This window comes from Acipenser ruthenus, chromosome 29 (assembly GCF_902713425.1).
Source record: "Acipenser ruthenus chromosome 29, fAciRut3.2 maternal haplotype, whole genome shotgun sequence".
Taxonomy (NCBI): domain Eukaryota; kingdom Metazoa; phylum Chordata; class Actinopteri; order Acipenseriformes; family Acipenseridae; genus Acipenser; species Acipenser ruthenus.
Window position 1 is genome coordinate 12,312,768 of NC_081217.1, and position 17,699 is coordinate 12,330,466.

At 40.0% G+C, this 17,699-nt stretch overlaps 20 non-coding genes across 20 annotated transcripts; 7 read left to right on the forward strand and 13 right to left on the reverse strand.

Annotated features, from left to right (window-relative positions):
* Positions 1-712: 712 nt before the first annotated feature.
* LOC131702228 (small nucleolar RNA U3) lies at positions 713-927 on the reverse strand. The gene has a single exon (XR_009309382.1). It is a non-coding gene; the product is annotated as a small nucleolar RNA U3 (small nucleolar RNA).
* Positions 928-2,628: 1,701 nt separating this feature from the next.
* trnas-aga (transfer RNA serine (anticodon AGA)) lies at positions 2,629-2,710 on the forward strand. The gene has a single exon. It is a non-coding gene; the product is annotated as a tRNA-Ser (tRNA).
* A 165-nt stretch (positions 2,711-2,875) lies between these two features.
* trnai-aau (transfer RNA isoleucine (anticodon AAU)) lies at positions 2,876-2,950 on the reverse strand. The gene has a single exon. It is a non-coding gene; the product is annotated as a tRNA-Ile (tRNA).
* Positions 2,951-3,246: 296 nt separating this feature from the next.
* On the reverse strand, positions 3,247-3,328 carry trnal-cag (transfer RNA leucine (anticodon CAG)). The gene has a single exon. It is a non-coding gene; the product is annotated as a tRNA-Leu (tRNA).
* Positions 3,329-4,440: 1,112 nt separating this feature from the next.
* On the reverse strand, positions 4,441-4,655 carry LOC131702231 (small nucleolar RNA U3). Its single transcript, XR_009309385.1, has one exon. It is a non-coding gene; the product is annotated as a small nucleolar RNA U3 (small nucleolar RNA).
* A 1,190-nt stretch (positions 4,656-5,845) lies between these two features.
* Positions 5,846-5,919, forward strand: trnar-ccu (transfer RNA arginine (anticodon CCU)). The gene has a single exon. It is a non-coding gene; the product is annotated as a tRNA-Arg (tRNA).
* Positions 5,920-6,356: 437 nt separating this feature from the next.
* trnas-aga (transfer RNA serine (anticodon AGA)) lies at positions 6,357-6,438 on the forward strand. Its single transcript has one exon. It is a non-coding gene; the product is annotated as a tRNA-Ser (tRNA).
* Positions 6,439-6,603: 165 nt separating this feature from the next.
* trnai-aau (transfer RNA isoleucine (anticodon AAU)) lies at positions 6,604-6,677 on the reverse strand. Its single transcript has one exon. It is a non-coding gene; the product is annotated as a tRNA-Ile (tRNA).
* Positions 6,678-6,965: 288 nt separating this feature from the next.
* Positions 6,966-7,047, reverse strand: trnal-cag (transfer RNA leucine (anticodon CAG)). Its single transcript has one exon. It is a non-coding gene; the product is annotated as a tRNA-Leu (tRNA).
* A 1,112-nt stretch (positions 7,048-8,159) lies between these two features.
* On the reverse strand, positions 8,160-8,374 carry LOC131702239 (small nucleolar RNA U3). Its single transcript, XR_009309393.1, has one exon. It is a non-coding gene; the product is annotated as a small nucleolar RNA U3 (small nucleolar RNA).
* A 1,701-nt stretch (positions 8,375-10,075) lies between these two features.
* trnas-aga (transfer RNA serine (anticodon AGA)) lies at positions 10,076-10,157 on the forward strand. The gene has a single exon. It is a non-coding gene; the product is annotated as a tRNA-Ser (tRNA).
* A 165-nt stretch (positions 10,158-10,322) lies between these two features.
* On the reverse strand, positions 10,323-10,396 carry trnai-aau (transfer RNA isoleucine (anticodon AAU)). The gene has a single exon. It is a non-coding gene; the product is annotated as a tRNA-Ile (tRNA).
* A 288-nt stretch (positions 10,397-10,684) lies between these two features.
* trnal-cag (transfer RNA leucine (anticodon CAG)) lies at positions 10,685-10,766 on the reverse strand. The gene has a single exon. It is a non-coding gene; the product is annotated as a tRNA-Leu (tRNA).
* A 1,112-nt stretch (positions 10,767-11,878) lies between these two features.
* On the reverse strand, positions 11,879-12,093 carry LOC131702229 (small nucleolar RNA U3). Its single transcript, XR_009309383.1, has one exon. It is a non-coding gene; the product is annotated as a small nucleolar RNA U3 (small nucleolar RNA).
* Positions 12,094-13,794: 1,701 nt separating this feature from the next.
* Positions 13,795-13,876, forward strand: trnas-aga (transfer RNA serine (anticodon AGA)). The gene has a single exon. It is a non-coding gene; the product is annotated as a tRNA-Ser (tRNA).
* A 165-nt stretch (positions 13,877-14,041) lies between these two features.
* trnai-aau (transfer RNA isoleucine (anticodon AAU)) lies at positions 14,042-14,115 on the reverse strand. The gene has a single exon. It is a non-coding gene; the product is annotated as a tRNA-Ile (tRNA).
* A 288-nt stretch (positions 14,116-14,403) lies between these two features.
* trnal-cag (transfer RNA leucine (anticodon CAG)) lies at positions 14,404-14,485 on the reverse strand. The gene has a single exon. It is a non-coding gene; the product is annotated as a tRNA-Leu (tRNA).
* Positions 14,486-15,597: 1,112 nt separating this feature from the next.
* On the reverse strand, positions 15,598-15,816 carry LOC131702266 (small nucleolar RNA U3). The gene has a single exon (XR_009309420.1). It is a non-coding gene; the product is annotated as a small nucleolar RNA U3 (small nucleolar RNA).
* A 1,190-nt stretch (positions 15,817-17,006) lies between these two features.
* On the forward strand, positions 17,007-17,080 carry trnar-ccu (transfer RNA arginine (anticodon CCU)). The gene has a single exon. It is a non-coding gene; the product is annotated as a tRNA-Arg (tRNA).
* A 437-nt stretch (positions 17,081-17,517) lies between these two features.
* On the forward strand, positions 17,518-17,599 carry trnas-aga (transfer RNA serine (anticodon AGA)). Its single transcript has one exon. It is a non-coding gene; the product is annotated as a tRNA-Ser (tRNA).
* The last annotated feature ends 100 nt before the right edge of the window (positions 17,600-17,699 follow it).

A 17,699-nucleotide genomic window follows, 5' to 3' on the forward strand; every position in this document is an offset into this window, starting at 1 on the left:
CAAGTATGGTTGCGCATTATATCACAGAAAACAGGATAATCCTAGCGCTTCATTTAATCCCTCGGTTTGTACCATATGGAGATAGAAGATCCATTTGGATTCACATTGTAATAGTTTTTGATCGAGATTATCACGTCCTCGAGCTTGAAATATTTTTTGTATGCTGCGGTATTTCAGATCTGAAATGGAATGTTTGGCATCTACGAAATGTCTAGCTAGTGGTGAATGGATATCTTTTCTCCTAATTGAACTTTTATGCTTGCTCATCAATGCGCAATCGTCACTGTCTAGTAGTTTTACCAACATATTGCAAATGTCAAGGACAAAAAAACAAATAAATGACATGCGTTGAAGCACAGGTCATCACTTGTAAGACACTCTGCTCTTTTTTCGTTGTATGGCTTGTAAAACGCAAACGCATTATCACAGGCGGCACAATTACGACATGGAAAAAAATCCAGTAGATTTGTCCAGTACACCTAGATCTCTCGAACATGTCAATGAGTCAGCCCTTAATAAACACTGTCCGTGTTCATTTCTGTGTATATGACATTGTCTATAACCAATATCTGTTATGTAAGCGTATTGGTATGAAACCAATCGCAATTAATGCGATCCGTGTTTTCAGTCAGTTTGATAGTTTTAATCAATCATCGAAAAAGCAGCAGTGCTTTGCAACTGTAGTTCATCTTTCTTACGTTTTGGTAAGATACCCACTCAGAACGTGTCCGCTTCCTCCAGCCCCCTAAGGAACACTGGAGCGGTCATCAATAACAGCGAGCAGTTGGTCAAAAACAACACTCGCTGTCTTCTTCACGCTCAAAAACGAACACTCTCACTCTTCCTCGTGGGTAGCGAGCCCAAACACTTTCAAAACGCATTTCGCTAGCAAATCACTATAGAAATGATCCCTGAAAGTATTGTTTTATGGGCAAGTGGCCGACCGTCTCCCTCCAACTCTGAGTGGCACCGGTAGCTGTGCCGGTGACAAATAAACAGGAGCACTTTCATATAATGCAATTGCTGTAGCCCAGTGAGTTGTTACAATAACATTTCAAACTCATTCCAGACTGCAGGCGGTTAAAAGCTTAATTGGGTTCAATTTTTTGATATGATTTAAAAAGTACGAGCCAGTTGCCTCATTTGCATTGCCTGCCTTCCTCCTTTGCACTGTGACGTCTATCAAATGTGTGCTTAAAATCTGATGAATACGATTCCCATTTGAACCGTAAATATTTTAATTATACGCATACAGTGTTCTTTTGGGCTCCGAGGTTGTTATCTAATAAAACAAGGTAATCGGTGAGCGCGTTCGGCTTAACCAAAACGTTGCTGTTTCAAGCCCACGCAGGGACGAGGCATTCTTTTTGTCAATCGCCTTTCTGTCAAGCCAGTAAACCTGTATATAATAAGAAACATTCAACAGCTCGGAAACACCATAATAGAATCCAATGCCTTTACAAATGTGTTTTGAAACTGTTCATTTTTCACCCAAATGCGGTTCTCAAAAATTGTTTTGCCTACATTTTTCTATTGCTATTATTATTTTTTCCAGAGTAAGACGAAAAAGCAAACATCCATGAAATAGGTAAACACTGCTACAGCGCTTGAACTGTCTCAACAAACGTTCAGCTCTAAAACGTGTACATTGAAAGTCTATTAACATCTTTAACACAATCATGTGTGTTCCAATAGCGGCTATTCCACATGGTGATCAATAAAGTGAATGCTGGCTTTGTTCACATATTAGCAAGACGTTTTCAGGATTCACGCATATTCTGAACAAGCACACTAGAATATGGTAATGAAAGGACAGGAAAATAACAGGTTTATTGGCTTTGGTCTTGTATCGTCACCCTGACTACTGTCAGGTAAGGAAGTGGCATTAATCAAAACGTAATTATGTAAGGTTACCAATGCGCAAATACGAAGCATATTAAAACTTCTTCACAATCTTAAATCTTCCCACATGCATTTCAAACACTTACTGATAAGTACGGCCCTTTCCCAATGTAACTGCTTTGTTTGAACACCAAAGATGGCTTGGATATTTATGAAACCACGATACTATTGTTCCCACTTTCTTTAGAACTACCAAATGTGCGCTTCCCATGTCAGCCCTAGTGGCCTAATGGCTAAGGCCACTGGCCTCCTAAGCCAGGGATAGTGGGTTCGAGTCCCATCTGGGGTGGAGTTTTGTTATAAAATCGAACATAATTGTGTTATGTTTTATTGGCATGTGAAATTTTGTAGATCTTGTTATCTGCTAAGTCCGCTCACGCTAGCCACAACGTGCTTGAGTGCTGTGGCAGCAGCCATGAAGCAAGTCAGTTTTTCAGTTGAAATCAAGATCTACTTTGTTTTTTGTGTATGGGTGGTTTGAAAAGATCACTTAAATTGTTACGTATTTTGAAATAAAGATGTATTCATTATTATGAACGTTGACAGAAAGGATATTGTATTTACATTTCCCACGTGTGCTTGCCTTGTATAAATCGATGGAGTTTCAACAAAGGCATTTGACTTCGGTTCATGTTAGCCTATACTGCCATCTGCAGCATTACCGCGGATGTCTTTTACTTCTTTTGACAATAATATGGATCATTTCACAGTCCAATGTAAGAACATGTAGTCGTGGCCGAGTGGTTAAGGCGATGGACTAGAAATCCATTGGGGTTTCCCCGCGCAGATTCGAATCCTGCCGACTACGTAAGCTTTCTTTTTAATTGTATGTGTTCATTCCTAATACATGTTTAAAGATGAGGAATCTGAAATATTACTGGTTCTACTTCATATCGCACCGGTTCATTTTGTTAAAGAATGTTCATTTTGGCACCATTCCAAATGCTGTGGTTTCTTTAAAGAAGAAAAGTCATGGCCCGTACGGGGATCGAACCCGCGACCTTGGCGTTATTAGCACCACGCTCTAACCAACTGAGCTAACTGAGCTAACCGGCCACACACATGGAGCACGTTAATAAAACCCGAGAAAAACAAGGCCTGCGGACATTATGATTACCAAGATGTTATGTTAAACTCAACAATAACACATTCAAAGTATTGGAAAGGCATAATTAGAGGTCTCATCTTTATGAGGCAGTTTAGCAGTGTGAAGAAAGTGGCGAGGTGCGGGCTTGCGGTGACTTTCTCTCATTTAAAAAGCTGTGATTTGAATACTAAAAAGAAAAACATGTAAAATTACCAAGCATTCGGTGGACGTTTTAGAAATAAATTAACAAGAACAGTTGTCAGAAGTGGGGTTCGAGCCCACGCCTCCATGGAGACTGCGACCTGACCACAGCGCCTTAGACCGCTCGGCCATCCTGACTTACACCGACGACTTTGCACAACGCTGCAGCACACTGCTGAACCTCCCATGTCTGACGCTGCAGTAAATCACCTGGCGTGTGCGTGTACTTGTTCTTTTTCTGTTTATATTAAGGAGGGCGACAGGTTTTGTCGCATTCTGTATGGAATCACAAGGACACTCCTCTTACTGAAAGAAAATATACTGCAAACAGAGCGATCGCTTCACGGTTTGAATCAAAATCAGAACAGTCTGTTAGCAAATGAACTTCATCAAAAAACCACAAAGGCATTACATAAATGTTACAGATATATTTCGTAGACAGAACAGTTGTAACATATTTGAGTACATTTCTAAACAATCTGCTAATAACAGACATAATCTCAAAGCGCTATAATTTATTTTCAGATCTTATGAAAGACAAGTATGGTTGCGCATTATATCACAGAAAACAGGATAATCCTAGCGCTTCATTTAATCCCTCGGTTTGTACCATATGGAGATAGAAGATCCATTTGGATTCACATTGTAATAGTTTTTGATCGAGATTATCACGTCCTCGAGCTTGAAATATTTTTTGTATGCTGCGGTATTTCAGATCTGAAATGGAATGTTTGGCATCTACGAAATGTCTAGCTAGTGGTGAATGGATATCTTTTCTCCTAATTGAACTTTTATGCTTGCTCATCAATGCGCAATCGTCACTGTCTAGTAGTTTTACCAACATATTGCAAATGGCAAGGACAAAAAAACAAATAAATGACATGCGTTGAAGCACAGGTCATCACTTGTAAGACACTCTGCTCTTTTTTCGTTGTATGGCTTGTAAAACGCAAACGCATTATCACAGGCGGCACAATTACGACATGGAAAAAAATCCAGTAGATTTGTCCAGTACACCTAGATCTCTCGAACATGTCAATGAGTCAGCCCTTAATAAACACTGTCCGTGTTCATTTCTGTGTATATGACATTGTCTATAACCAATATCTGTTATGTAAGCGTATTGGTATGAAACCAATCGCAATTAATGCGATCCGTGTTTTCAGTCAGTTTGATAGTTTTAATCAATCATCGAAAAAGCAGCAGTGCTTTGCAACTGTAGTTCATCTTTCTTACGTTTTGGTAAGATACCCACTCAGAACGTGTCCGCTTCCTCCAGCCCCCAAAGGAACACTGGAGCGGTCATCAATAACAACGAGCAGTTGGTCAAAAACAACACTCGCTGTCTTCTTCACGCTCAAAAACGAACACTCTCACTCTTCCTCGTGGGTAGCGAGCCCAAACACTTTCAAAACGCATTTCGCTAGCAAATCACTATAGAAATGATCCCTGAAAGTATTGTTTTATGGGCAAGTGGCCGACCGTCTCCCTCCAACTCTGAGTGGCACCGGTAGCTGTGCCGGTGACAAATAAACAGGAGCACTTTCATATAATGCAATTGCTGTAGCCCAGTGAGTTGTTACAATAACATTTCAAACTCATCCCAGACTGCAGGCGGTTAAAAGCTTAATTGGGTTCAATTTTTTGATATGATTTAAAAAGTACGAGCCAGTTGCCTCATTTGCATTGCCTGCCTTCCTCCTTTGCACTGTGACGTCTATCAAATGTGTGCTTAAAATCTGATGAATACGATTCCCATTTGAACCGTAAATATTTTAATTATACGCATACAGTGTTCTGTTGGGCTCCGAGGGTGTTATCTAATAAAACAAGGTAATCGGTGAGCGCGTTCGGCTTAACCAAAACGTTGCTGTTTCAAGCCCACGCAGGGACGAGGCATTCTTTTTGTCAATCGCCTTTCTGTCAAGCCAGTAAACCTGTATATAATAAGAAACATTCAACAGCTCGGAAACACCATAATAGAATCCAATGCCTTTACAAATGTGTTTTGAAACTGTTCATTTTTCACCCAAATGCGGTTCTCAAAAATTGTTTTGCCTACATTTTTCTATTGCTATTATTATTTTTTCCAGAGTAAGACGAAAAAGCAAACATCCATGAAATAGGTAAACACTGCTACAGCGCTTGAACTGTCTCAACAAACGTTCAGCTCTAAAACTTGTACATTGAAAGTCTTTTAACATCTTTAACACAATCATGTGTGTTCCAATAGCGGCTATTCCACATGGTGATCAATAAAGTGAATGCTGGCTTTGTTCACATATTAGCAAGACGTTTTCAGGATTCACTTATATTCTGAACAAGCACACCAGAATATGGTAATGAAAGGACAGGAAAATAACAGGTTTATTGGCTCTGGTCTTGTATCGTCACCCTGACTACTGTCAGGTAAGGAAGTGGCATTAATCAAAACGTAATTATGTAAGGTTACCAATGCGCAAATACGAAGCATATTAAAACTTCTTCACAATCTTAAATCTTCCCACATGCATTTCAGACACTTACTGATAAGTACGGCCCTTTCCCAATGTAACTGCTTTGTTTGAACACCAAAGATGGCTTGGATATTTATGAAACCACGATACTATTGTTCCCACTTTCTTTAGAACTACCAAATGTGCGCTTCCCATGTCAGCCCTAGTGGCCTAATGGTTAAGGCCACTGGCCTCCTAAGCCAGGGATAGTGGGTTCGAGTCCCATCTGGGGTGGGGTTTTGTTATAAAATCGAACATAATTGTGTTATGTTTTATTGGCATGTGATATTTTGTAGATCTTGTTATCTGTTAAGTCCGCTCACGCTAGCCACAACGTGCTTGAGTGCTGTGGCAGCAGCCATGAAGCAAGTCAGTTTTTCAGTTGAAATAAAGATCTACTTTGTTTTTTGTGTATGTGTGGTTTGAAAAGATCACTTAAATTGTTACGTATTTTGAAATAAAGATGTATTCATTATTATGAACGTTGACAGAAAGGATATTGTATTTACATTTCCCACGTGTGCTTGCCTTGTATAAATCGATGGAGTTTCAACAAAGGCATTTGACTTCGGTTCATGTTAGCCTATACTGCCATCTGCAGCATTACCGCGGGTGTCTTTTACTTCTTTTGACAATAATATGGATCATTTCACAGTCCAATGTAAGAACATGTAGTCGTGGCCGAGTGGTTAAGGCGATGGACTAGAAATCCATTGGGGTTTCCCCGCGCAGGTTCGAATCCTGCCGACTACGTAAGCTTTCTTTTTAATTGTATGTGTTCATTCCTAATACATGTTTAAAGATGAGGAATCTGAAATATTACTGGTTCTACTTCATATCGCACCGGTTCATTTTGTTAAAGAATGTTCATTTTGGCACCATTCCAAATGCTGTGGTTTCTTTAAAGAAGAAAAGTCATGGCCCGTATGGGGATCGAACCCGCGACCTTGGCGTTATTAGCACCACGCTCTAACCAACTGAGCTAACCGGCCACACACATGGAGCACGTTAATAAAACCCGAGAAAAACAAGGCCTGCGGACATTATGATTACCAAGATGTTATGTTAAACTCAACAATAACACATTCAAAGTATTGGAAAGGCATAATTAGAGGTCTCATCTTTATGAGGCAGTTTAGCAGTGTGAAGAAAGTGGCGAGGTGCGGGCTTGCGGTGACTTTCTCTCATTTAAAAAGCTGTGATTTGAATACTAAAAAGAAAAACATGTAAAATTACCAAGCATTCGGTGGACGTTTTAGAAATAAATTAACAAGAACAGTTGTCAGAAGTGGGGTTCGAGCCCACGCCTCCATGGAGACTGCGACCTGACCACAGCGCCTTAGACCGCTCGGCCATCCTGACTTACACCGACGACTTTGCACAACGCTGCAGCACACTGCTGAACCTCCCATGTCTGACGCTGCAGTAAATCACCTGGCGTGTGCGTGTACTTGTTCTTTTTCTGTTTATATTAAGGAGGGCGACAGGTTTTGTCGCATTCTGTATGGAATCACAAGGACACTCCTCTTACTGAAAGAAAATATACTGCAAACAGAGCGATCGCTTCACGGTTTGAATCAAAATCAGAACAGTCTGTTAGCAAATGAACTTCATCAAAAAACCACAAAGGCATTACATAAATGTTACAGATATATTTCGTAGACAGAACAGTTGTAACATATTTGAGTACATTTCTAAACAATCTGCTAATAACAGACATAATCTCAAAGCGCTATAATTTATTTTCAGATCTTATGAAAGACAAGTATGGTTGCGCATTATATCACAGAAAACAGGATAATCCTAGCGCTTCATTTAATCCCTCGGTTTGTACCATATGGAGATAGAAGATCCATTTGGATTCACATTGTAATAGTTTTTGATCGAGATTATCACGTCCTCGAGCTTGAAATATTTTTTGTATGCTGCGGTATTTCAGATCTGAAATGGAATGTTTGGCATCTACGAAATGTCTAGCTAGTGGTGAATGGATATCTTTTCTCCTAATTGAACTTTTATGCTTGCTCATCAATGCGCAATCGTCACTGTCTAGTAGTTTTACCAACATATTGCAAATGGCAAGGACAAAAAAACAAATAAATGACATGCGTTGAAGCACAGGTCATCACTTGTAAGACACTCTGCTCTTTTTTCGTTGTATGGCTTGTAAAACGCAAACGCATTATCACAGGCGGCACAATTACGACATGGAAAAAAATCCAGTAGATTTGTCCAGTACACCTAGATCTCTCGAACATGTCAATGAGTCAGCCCTTAATAAACACTGTCCGTGTTCATTTCTGTGTATATGACATTGTCTATAACCAATATCTGTTATGTAAGCGTATTGGTATGAAACCAATCGCAATTAATGCGATCCGTGTTTTCAGTCAGTTTGATAGTTTTAATCAATCATCGAAAAAGCAGCAGTGCTTTGCAACTGTAGTTCATCTTTCTTACGTTTTGGTAAGATACCCACTCAGAACGTGTCCGCTTCCTCCAGCCCCCTAAGGAACACTGGAGCGGTCATCAATAACAGCGAGCAGTTGGTCAAAAACAACACTCGCTGTCTTCTTCACGCTCAAAAACGAACACTCTCACTCTTCCTCGTGGGTAGCGAGCCCAAACACTTTCAAAACGCATTTCGATAGCAAATCACTATAGAAATGATCCCTGAAAGTATTGTTTTATGGGCAAGTGGCCGACCGTCTCCCTCCAACTCTGAGTGGCACCGGTAGCTGTGCCGGTGACAAATAAACAGGAGCACTTTCATATAATGCAATTGCTGTAGCCCAGTGAGTTGTTACAATAACATTTCAAACTCATTCCAGACTGCAGGCGGTTAAAAGCTTAATTGGGTTCAATTTTTTGATATGATTTAAAAAGAACGAGCCAGTTGCCTCATTTGCATTGCCTGCCTTCCTCCTTTGCACTGTGACGTCTATCAAATGTGTGCTTAAAATCTGATGAATACGATTCCCATTTGAACCGTAAATATTTTAATTATACGCATACAGTGTTCTGTTGGGCTCCGAGGGTGTTATCTAATAAAACAAGGTAATCGGTGAGCGCGTTCGGCTTAACCAAAACGTTGCTGTTTCAAGCCCACGCAGGGACGAGGCATTCTTTTTGTCAATCGCCTTTCTGTCAAGCCAGTAAACCTGTATATAATAAGAAACATTCAACAGCTCGGAAACACCATAATAGAATCCAATGCCTTTACAAATGTGTTTTGAAACTGTTCATTTTTCACCCAAATGCGGTTCTCAAAAATTGTTTTGCCTACATTTTTCTATTGCTATTATTATTTTTTCCAGAGTAAGACGAAAAAGCAAACATCCATGAAATAGGTAAACACTGCTACAGCGCTTGAACTGTCTCAACAAACGTTCAGCTCTAAAACGTGTACATTGAAAGTCTATTAACATCTTTAACACAATCATGTGTGTTCCAATAGCGGCTATTCCACATGGTGATCAATAAAGTGAATGCTGGCTTTGTTCACATATTAGCAAGACGTTTTCAGGATTCACGCATATTCTGAACAAGCACACTAGAATATGGTAATGAAAGGACAGGAAAATAACAGGTTTATTGGCTTTGGTCTTGTATCGTCACCCTGACTACTGTCAGGTAAGGAAGTGGCATTAATCAAAACGTAATTATGTAAGGTTACCAATGCGCAAATACGAAGCATATTAAAACTTCTTCACAATCTTAAATCTTCCCACATGCATTTCAAACACTTACTGATAAGTACGGCCCTTTCCCAATGTAACTGCTTTGTTTGAACACCAAAGATGGCTTGGATATTTATGAAACCACGATACTATTGTTCCCACTTTCTTTAGAACTACCAAATGTGCGCTTCCCATGTCAGCCCTAGTGGCCTAATGGCTAAGGCCACTGGCCTCCTAAGCCAGGGATAGTGGGTTCGAGTCCCATCTGGGGTGGGGTTTTGTTATAAAATCGAACATAATTGTGTTATGTTTTATTGGCATGTGATATTTTGTAGATCTTGTTATCTGTTAAGTCCGCTCACGCTAGCCACAACGTGCTTGAGTGCTGTGGCAGCAGCCATGAAGCAAGTCAGTTTTTCAGTTGAAATAAAGATCTACTTTGTTTTTTGTGTATGGGTGGTTTGAAAAGATCACTTAAATTGTTACGTATTTTGAAATAAAGATGTATTCATTATTATGAACGTTGACAGAAAGGATATTGTATTTACATTTCCCACGTGTGCTTGCCTTGTATAAATCGATGGAGTTTCAACAAAGGCATTTGACTTCGGTTCATGTTAGCCTATACTGCCATCTGCAGCATTACCGCGGGTGTCTTTTACTTCTTTTGACAATAATATGGATCATTTCACAGTCCAATGTAAGAACATGTAGTCGTGGCCGAGTGGTTAAGGCGATGGACTAGAAATCCATTGGGGTTTCCCCGTGCAGGTTCGAATCCTGCCGACTACGTAAGCTTTCTTTTTAATTGTATGTGTTCATTCCTAATACATGTTTAAAGATGAGGAATCTGAAATATTACTGGTTCTACTTCATATCGCACCGGTTCATTTTGTTAAAGAATGTTCATTTTGGCACCATTCCAAATGCTGTGGTTTCTTTAAAGAAGAAAAGTCATGGCCCGTATGGGGATCGAACCCGCGACCTTGGCGTTATTAGCACCACGCTCTAACCAACTGAGCTAACCGGCCACACACATGGAGCGCGTTAATAAAACCCGAGAAAAACAAGGCCTGCGGACATTATGATTACCAAGATGTTATGTTAAACTCAACAATAACACATTCAAAGTATTGGAAAGGCATAATTAGAGGTCTCATCTTTATGAGGCAGTTTAGCAGTGTGAAGAAAGTGGCGAGGTGCGGGCTTGCGGTGACTTTCTCTCATTTAAAAAGCTGTGATTTGAATACTAAAAAGAAAAACATGTAAAATTACAAAGCATTCGGTGGACATTTTAGAAATAAATTAACAAGAACAGTTGTCAGAAGTGGGGTTCGAGCCCACGCCTCCATGGAGACTGCGACCTGACCACAGCGCCTTAGACCGCTCGGCCATCCTGACTTACACCGACGACTTTGCACAACGCTGCAGCACACTGCTGAACCTCCCATGTCTGACGCTGCAGTAAATCACCTGGCGTGTGCGTGTACTTGTTCTTTTTCTGTTTATATTAAGGAGGGCGACAAGTTTTGTCGCATTCTGTATGGAATCACAAGGACACTCCTCTTACTGAAAGAAAATATACTGCAAACAGAGCGATCGCTTCACGGTTTGAATCAAAATCAGAACAGTCTGTTAGCAAATGAACTTCATCAAAAAACCACAAAGGCATTACATAAATGTTACAGATATATTTCGTAGACAGAACAGTTGTAACATATTTGAGTACATTTCTAAACAATCTGCTAATAACAGACATAATCTCAAAGCGCTAAAATTTATTTTCAGATCTTATGAAAGACAAGTATGGTTGCGCATTATATCACAGAAAACAGGATAATCCTAGCGCTTCATTTAATCCCTCGGTTTGTACCATATGGAGATAGAAGATCCATTTGGATTCACATTGTAATAGTTTTTGATCGAGATTATCACGTCCTCGAGCTTGAAATATTTTTTGTATGCTGCGGTATTTCAGATCTGAAATGGAATGTTTGGCATCTACGAAATGTCTAGCTAGTGGTGAATGGATATCTTTTCTCCTAATTGAACTTTTATGCTTGCTCATCAATGCGCAATCGTCACTGTCTAGTAGTTTTACCAACATATTGCAAATGGCAAGGACAAAAAAACAAATAAATGACATGCGTTGAAGCACAGGTCATCACTTGTAAGACACTCTGCTCTTTTTTCGTTGTATGGCTTGTAAAACGCAAACGCATTATCACAGGCGGCACAATTACGACATGGAAAAAAATCCAGTAGATTTGTCCAGTACACCTAGATCTCTCGAACATGTCAATGAGTCAGCCCTTAATAAACACTGTCCGTGTTCATTTCTGTGTATATGACATTGTCTATAACCAATATCTGTTATGTAAGCGTATTGGTATGAAACCAATCGCAATTAATGCGATCCGTGTTTTCAGTCAGTTTGATAGTTTTAATCAATCATCGAAAAAGCAGCAGTGCTTTGCAACTGTAGTTCATCTTTCTTACGTTTTGGTAAGATACCCACTCAGAACGTGTCCGCTTCCTCCAGCCCCCTAAGGAACACTGGAGCGGTCATCAATAACAGCGAGCAGTTGGTCAAAAACAACACTCGCTGTCTTCTTCACGCTCAAAAACGAACACTCTCACTCTTCCTCGTGGGTAGCGAGCCCAAACACTTTCAAAACGCATTTCGCTAGCAAATCACTATAGAAATGATCCCTGAAAGTATTGTTTTATGGGCAAGTGGCCGACCGTCTCCCTCCAACTCTGAGTGGCACCGGTAGCTGTGCCGGTGACAAATAAACAGGAGCACTTTCATATAATGCAATTGCTGTAGCCCAGTGAGTTGTTACAATAACATTTCAAACTCATTCCAGACTGCAGGCGGTTAAAAGCTTAATTGGGTTCAATTTTTTGATATGATTTAAAAAGTACGAGCCAGTTGCCTCATTTGCATTGCCTGCCTTCCTCCTTTGCACTGTGACGTCTATCAAATGTGTGCTTAAAATCTGATGAATACGATTCCCATTTGAACCGTAAATATTTTAATTATACGCATACAGTGTTCTGTTGGGCTCCGAGGTTGTTATCTAATAAAACAAGGTAATCGGTGAGCGCGTTCGGCTTAACCAAAACGTTGCTGTTTCAAGCCCACGCAGGGACGAGGCATTCTTTTTGTCAATCGCCTTTCTGTCAAGCCAGTAAACCTGTATATAATAAGAAACATTCAACAGCTCGGAAACACCATAATAGAATCCAATGCCTTTACAAATGTGTTTTGAAACTGTTCATTTTTCACCCAAATGCGGTTCTCAAAAATTGTTTTGCCTACATTTTTCTATTGCTATTATTATTTTTTCCAGAGTAAGACGAAAAAGCAAACATCCATGAAATAGGTAAACACTGCTACAGCGCTTGAACTGTCTCAACAAACGTTCAGCTCTAAAACGTGTACATTGAAAGTCTATTAACATCTTTAACACAATCATGTGTGTTCCAATAGCGGCTATTCCACATGGTGATCAATAAAGTGAATGCTGGCTTTGTTCACATATTAGCAAGACGTTTTCAGGATTCACGCATATTCTGAACAAGCACACTAGAATATGGTAATGAAAGGACAGGAAAATAACAGGTTTATTGGCTTTGGTCTTGTATCGTCACCCTGACTACTGTCAGGTAAGGAAGTGGCATTAATCAAAACGTAATTATGTAAGGTTACCAATGCGCAAATACGAAGCATATTAAAACTTCTTCACAATCTTAAATCTTCCCACATGCATTTCAAACACTTACTGATAAGTACGGCCCTTTCCCAATGTAACTGCTTTGTTTGAACACCAAAGATGGCTTGGATATTTATGAAACCACGATACTATTGTTCCCACTTTCTTTAGAACTACCAAATGTGCGCTTCCCATGTCAGCCCTAGTGGCCTAATGGCTAAGGCCACTGGCCTCCTAAGCCAGGGATAGTGGGTTCGAGTCCCATCTGGGGTGGGGTTTTGTTATAAAATCGAACATAATTGTGTTATGTTTTATTGGCATGTGAAATTTTGTAGATCTTGTTATCTGCTAAGTCCGCTCACGCTAGCCACAACGTGCTTGAGTGCTGTGGCAGCAGCCATGAAGCAAGTCAGTTTTTCAGTTGAAATCAAGATCTACTTTGTTTTTTGTGTATGGGTGGTTTGAAAAGATCACTTAAATTGTTACGTATTTTGAAATAAAGATGTATTCATTATTATGAACGTTGACAGAAAGGATATTGTATTTACATTTCCCACGTGTGCTTGCCTTGTATAAATCGATGGAGTTTCAACAAAGGCATTTGACTTCGGTTCATGTTAGCCTATACTGCCATCTGCAGCATTACCGCGGGTGTCTTTTACTTCTTTTGACAATAATATGGATCATTTCACAGTCCAATGTAAGAACATGTAGTCGTGGCCGAGTGGTTAAGGCGATGGACTAGAAATCCATTGGGGTTTCCCCGCGCAGGTTCGAATCCTGCCGACTACGTAAGCTTTCTTTTTAATTGTATGTGTTCATTCCTAATACATGTTTAAAGATGAGGAATTTGAAATATTACTGGTTCTACTTCATATCGCACCGGTTCATTTTGTTAAAGAATGTTCATTTTGGCACCATTCCAAATGCTGTGGTTTCTTTAAAGAAGAAAAGTCATGGCCCGTATGGGGATCGAACCCGCGACCTTGGCGTTATTAGCACCACGCTCTAACCAACTGAGCTAACCGGCCACACACATGGAGCGCGTTAATAAAACCCGAGAAAAACAAGGCCTGCGGACATTATGATTACCAAGATGTTATGTTAAACTCAACAATAACACATTCAAAGTATTGGAAAGGCATAATTAGAGGTCTCATCTTTATGAGGCAGTTTAGCAGTGTGAAGAAAGTGGCGAGGTGCGGGCTTGCGGTGACTTTCTCTCATTTAAAAAGCTGTGATTTGAATACTAAAAAGAAAAACATGTAAAATTACCAAGCATTCGGTGGACGTTTTAGAAATAAATTAACAAGAACAGTTGTCAGAAGTGGGGTTCGAGCCCACGCCTCCATGGAGACTGCGACCTGACCACAGCGCCTTAGACCGCTCGGCCATCCTGACTTACACCGACGACTTTGCACAACGCTGCAGCACACTGCTGAACCTCCCATGTCTGACGCTGCAGTAAATCACCTGGCGTGTGCGTGTACTTGTTCTTTTTCTGTTTATATTAAGGAGGGCGACAGGTTTTGTCGCATTCTGTATGGAATCACAAGGACACTCCTCTTACTGAAAGAAAATATACTGCAAACAGAGCGATCGCTTCACGGTTTGAATCAAAATCAGAACAGTCTGTTAGCAAATGAACTTCATCAAAAAACCACAAAGGCATTACATAAATGTTACAGATATATTTCGTAGACAGAACAGTTGTAACATATTTGAGTACATTTCTAAACAATCTGCTAATAACAGACATAATCTCAAAGCGCTATAATTTATTTTCAGATCTTATGAAAGACAAGTATGGTTGCGCATTATATCACAGAAAACAGGATAATCCTAGCGCTTCATTTAATCCCTCGGTTTGTACCATATGGAGATAGAAGATCCATTTGGATTCACATTGTAATAGTTTTTGATCGAGATTATCACGTCCTCGAGCTTGAAATATTTTTTGTATGCTGCGGTATTTCAGATCTGAAATGGAATGTTTGGCATCTACGAAATGTCTAGCTAGTGGTGAATGGATATCTTTTCTCCTAATTGAACTTTTATGCTTGCTCATCAATGCGCAATCGTCACTGTCTAGTAGTTTTACCAACATATTGCAAATGGCAAGGACAAAAAAACAAATAAATGACATGCGTTGAAGCACAGGTCATCACTTGTAAGACACTCTGCTCTTTTTTCGTTGTATGGCTTGTAAAACGCAAACGCATTATCACAGGCGGCACAATTACGACATGGAAAAAAATCCAGTAGATTTGTCCAGTACACCTAGATCTCTCGAACATGTCAATGAGTCAGCCCTTAATAAACACTGTCCGTGTTCATTTCTGTGTATATGACATTGTCTATAACCAATATCTGTTATGTAAGCGTATTGGTATGAAACCAATCGCAATTAATGCGATCCGTGTTTTCAGTCAGTTTGATAGTTTTAATCAATCATCGAAAAAGCAGCAGTGCTTTGCAACTGTAGTTCATCTTTCTTACGTTTTGGTAAGATACCCACTCAGAACGTGTCCGCTTCCTCCAGCCCCCAAAGGAACACTGGAGCGGTCATCAATAACAAACAACGAGCAGTTGGTCAAAAACAACACTCGCTGTCTTCTTCACGCTCAAAAACGAACACTCTCACTCTTCCTCGTGGGTAGCGAGCCCAAACACTTTCAAAACGCATTTCGCTAGCAAATCACTATAGAAATGATCCCTGAAAGTATTGTTTTATGGGCAAGTGGCCGACCGTCTCCCTCCAACTCTGAGTGGCACCGGTAGCTGTGCCGGTGACAAATAAACAGGAGCACTTTCATATAATGCAATTGCTGTAGCCCAGTGAGTTGTTACAATAACATTTCAAACTCATCCCAGACTGCAGGCGGTTAAAAGCTTAATTGGGTTCAATTTTTTGATATGATTTAAAAAGTACGAGCCAGTTGCCTCATTTGCATTGCCTGCCTTCCTCCTTTGCACTGTGACGTCTATCAAATGTGTGCTTAAAATCTGATGAATACGATTCCCATTTGAACCGTAAATATTTTAATTATACGCATACAGTGTTCTGTTGGGCTCCGAGGGTGTTATCTAATAAAACAAGGTAATCGGTGAGCGCGTTCGGCTTAACCAAAACGTTGCTGTTTCAAGCCCACGCAGGGACGAGGCATTCTTTTTGTCAATCGCCTTTCTGTCAAGCCAGTAAACCTGTATATAATAAGAAACATTCAACAGCTCGGAAACACCATAATAGAATCCAATGCCTTTACAAATGTGTTTTGAAACTGTTCATTTTTCACCCAAATGCGGTTCTCAAAAATTGTTTTGCCTACATTTTTCTATTGCTATTATTATTTTTTCCAGAGTAAGACGAAAAAGCAAACATCCATGAAATAGGTAAACACTGCTACAGCGCTTGAACTGTCTCAACAAACGTTCAGCTCTAAAACTTGTACATTGAAAGTCTTTTAACATCTTTAACACAATCATGTGTGTTCCAATAGCGGCTATTCCACATGGTGATCAATAAAGTGAATGCTGGCTTTGTTCACATATTAGCAAGACGTTTTCAGGATTCACTTATATTCTGAACAAGCACACCAGAATATGGTAATGAAAGGACAGGAAAATAACAGGTTTATTGGCTCTGGTCTTGTATCGTCACCCTGACTACTGTCAGGTAAGGAAGTGGCATTAATCAAAACGTAATTATGTAAGGTTACCAATGCGCAAATACGAAGCATATTAAAACTTCTTCACAATCTTAAATCTTCCCACATGCATTTCAGACACTTACTGATAAGTACGGCCCTTTCCCAATGTAACTGCTTTGTTTGAACACCAAAGATGGCTTGGATATTTATGAAACCACGATACTATTGTTCCCACTTTCTTTAGAACTACCAAATGTGCGCTTCCCATGTCAGCCCTAGTGGCCTAATGGTTAAGGCCACTGGCCTCCTAAGCCAGGGATAGTGGGTTCGAGTCCCATCTGGGGTGGGGTTTTGTTATAAAATCGAACATAATTGTGTTATGTTTTATTGGCATGTGATATTTTGTAGATCTTGTTATCTGTTAAGTCCGCTCACGCTAGCCACAACGTGCTTGAGTGCTGTGGCAGCAGCCATGAAGCAAGTCAGTTTTTCAGTTGAAATAAAGATCTACTTTGTTTTTTGTGTATGGGTGGTTTGAAAAGATCACTTAAATTGTTACGTATTTTGAAATAAAGATGTATTCATTATTATGAACGTTGACAGAAAGGATATTGTATTTACATTTCCCACGTGTGCTTGCCTTGTATAAATCGATGGAGTTTCAACAAAGGCATTTGACTTCGGTTCATGTTAGCCTATACTGCCATCTGCAGCATTACCGCGGGTGTCTTTTACTTCTTTTGACAATAATATGGATCATTTCACAGTCCAATGTAAGAACATGTAGTCGTGGCCGAGTGGTTAAGGCGATGGACTAGAAATCCATTGGGGTTTCCCCGCGCAGGTTCGAATCCTGCCGACTACGTAAGCTTTCTTTTTAATTGTATGTGTTCATTCCTAATACATGTTTAAAGATGAGGAATCTGAAATATTACTGGTTCTACTTCATATCGCACCGGTTCATT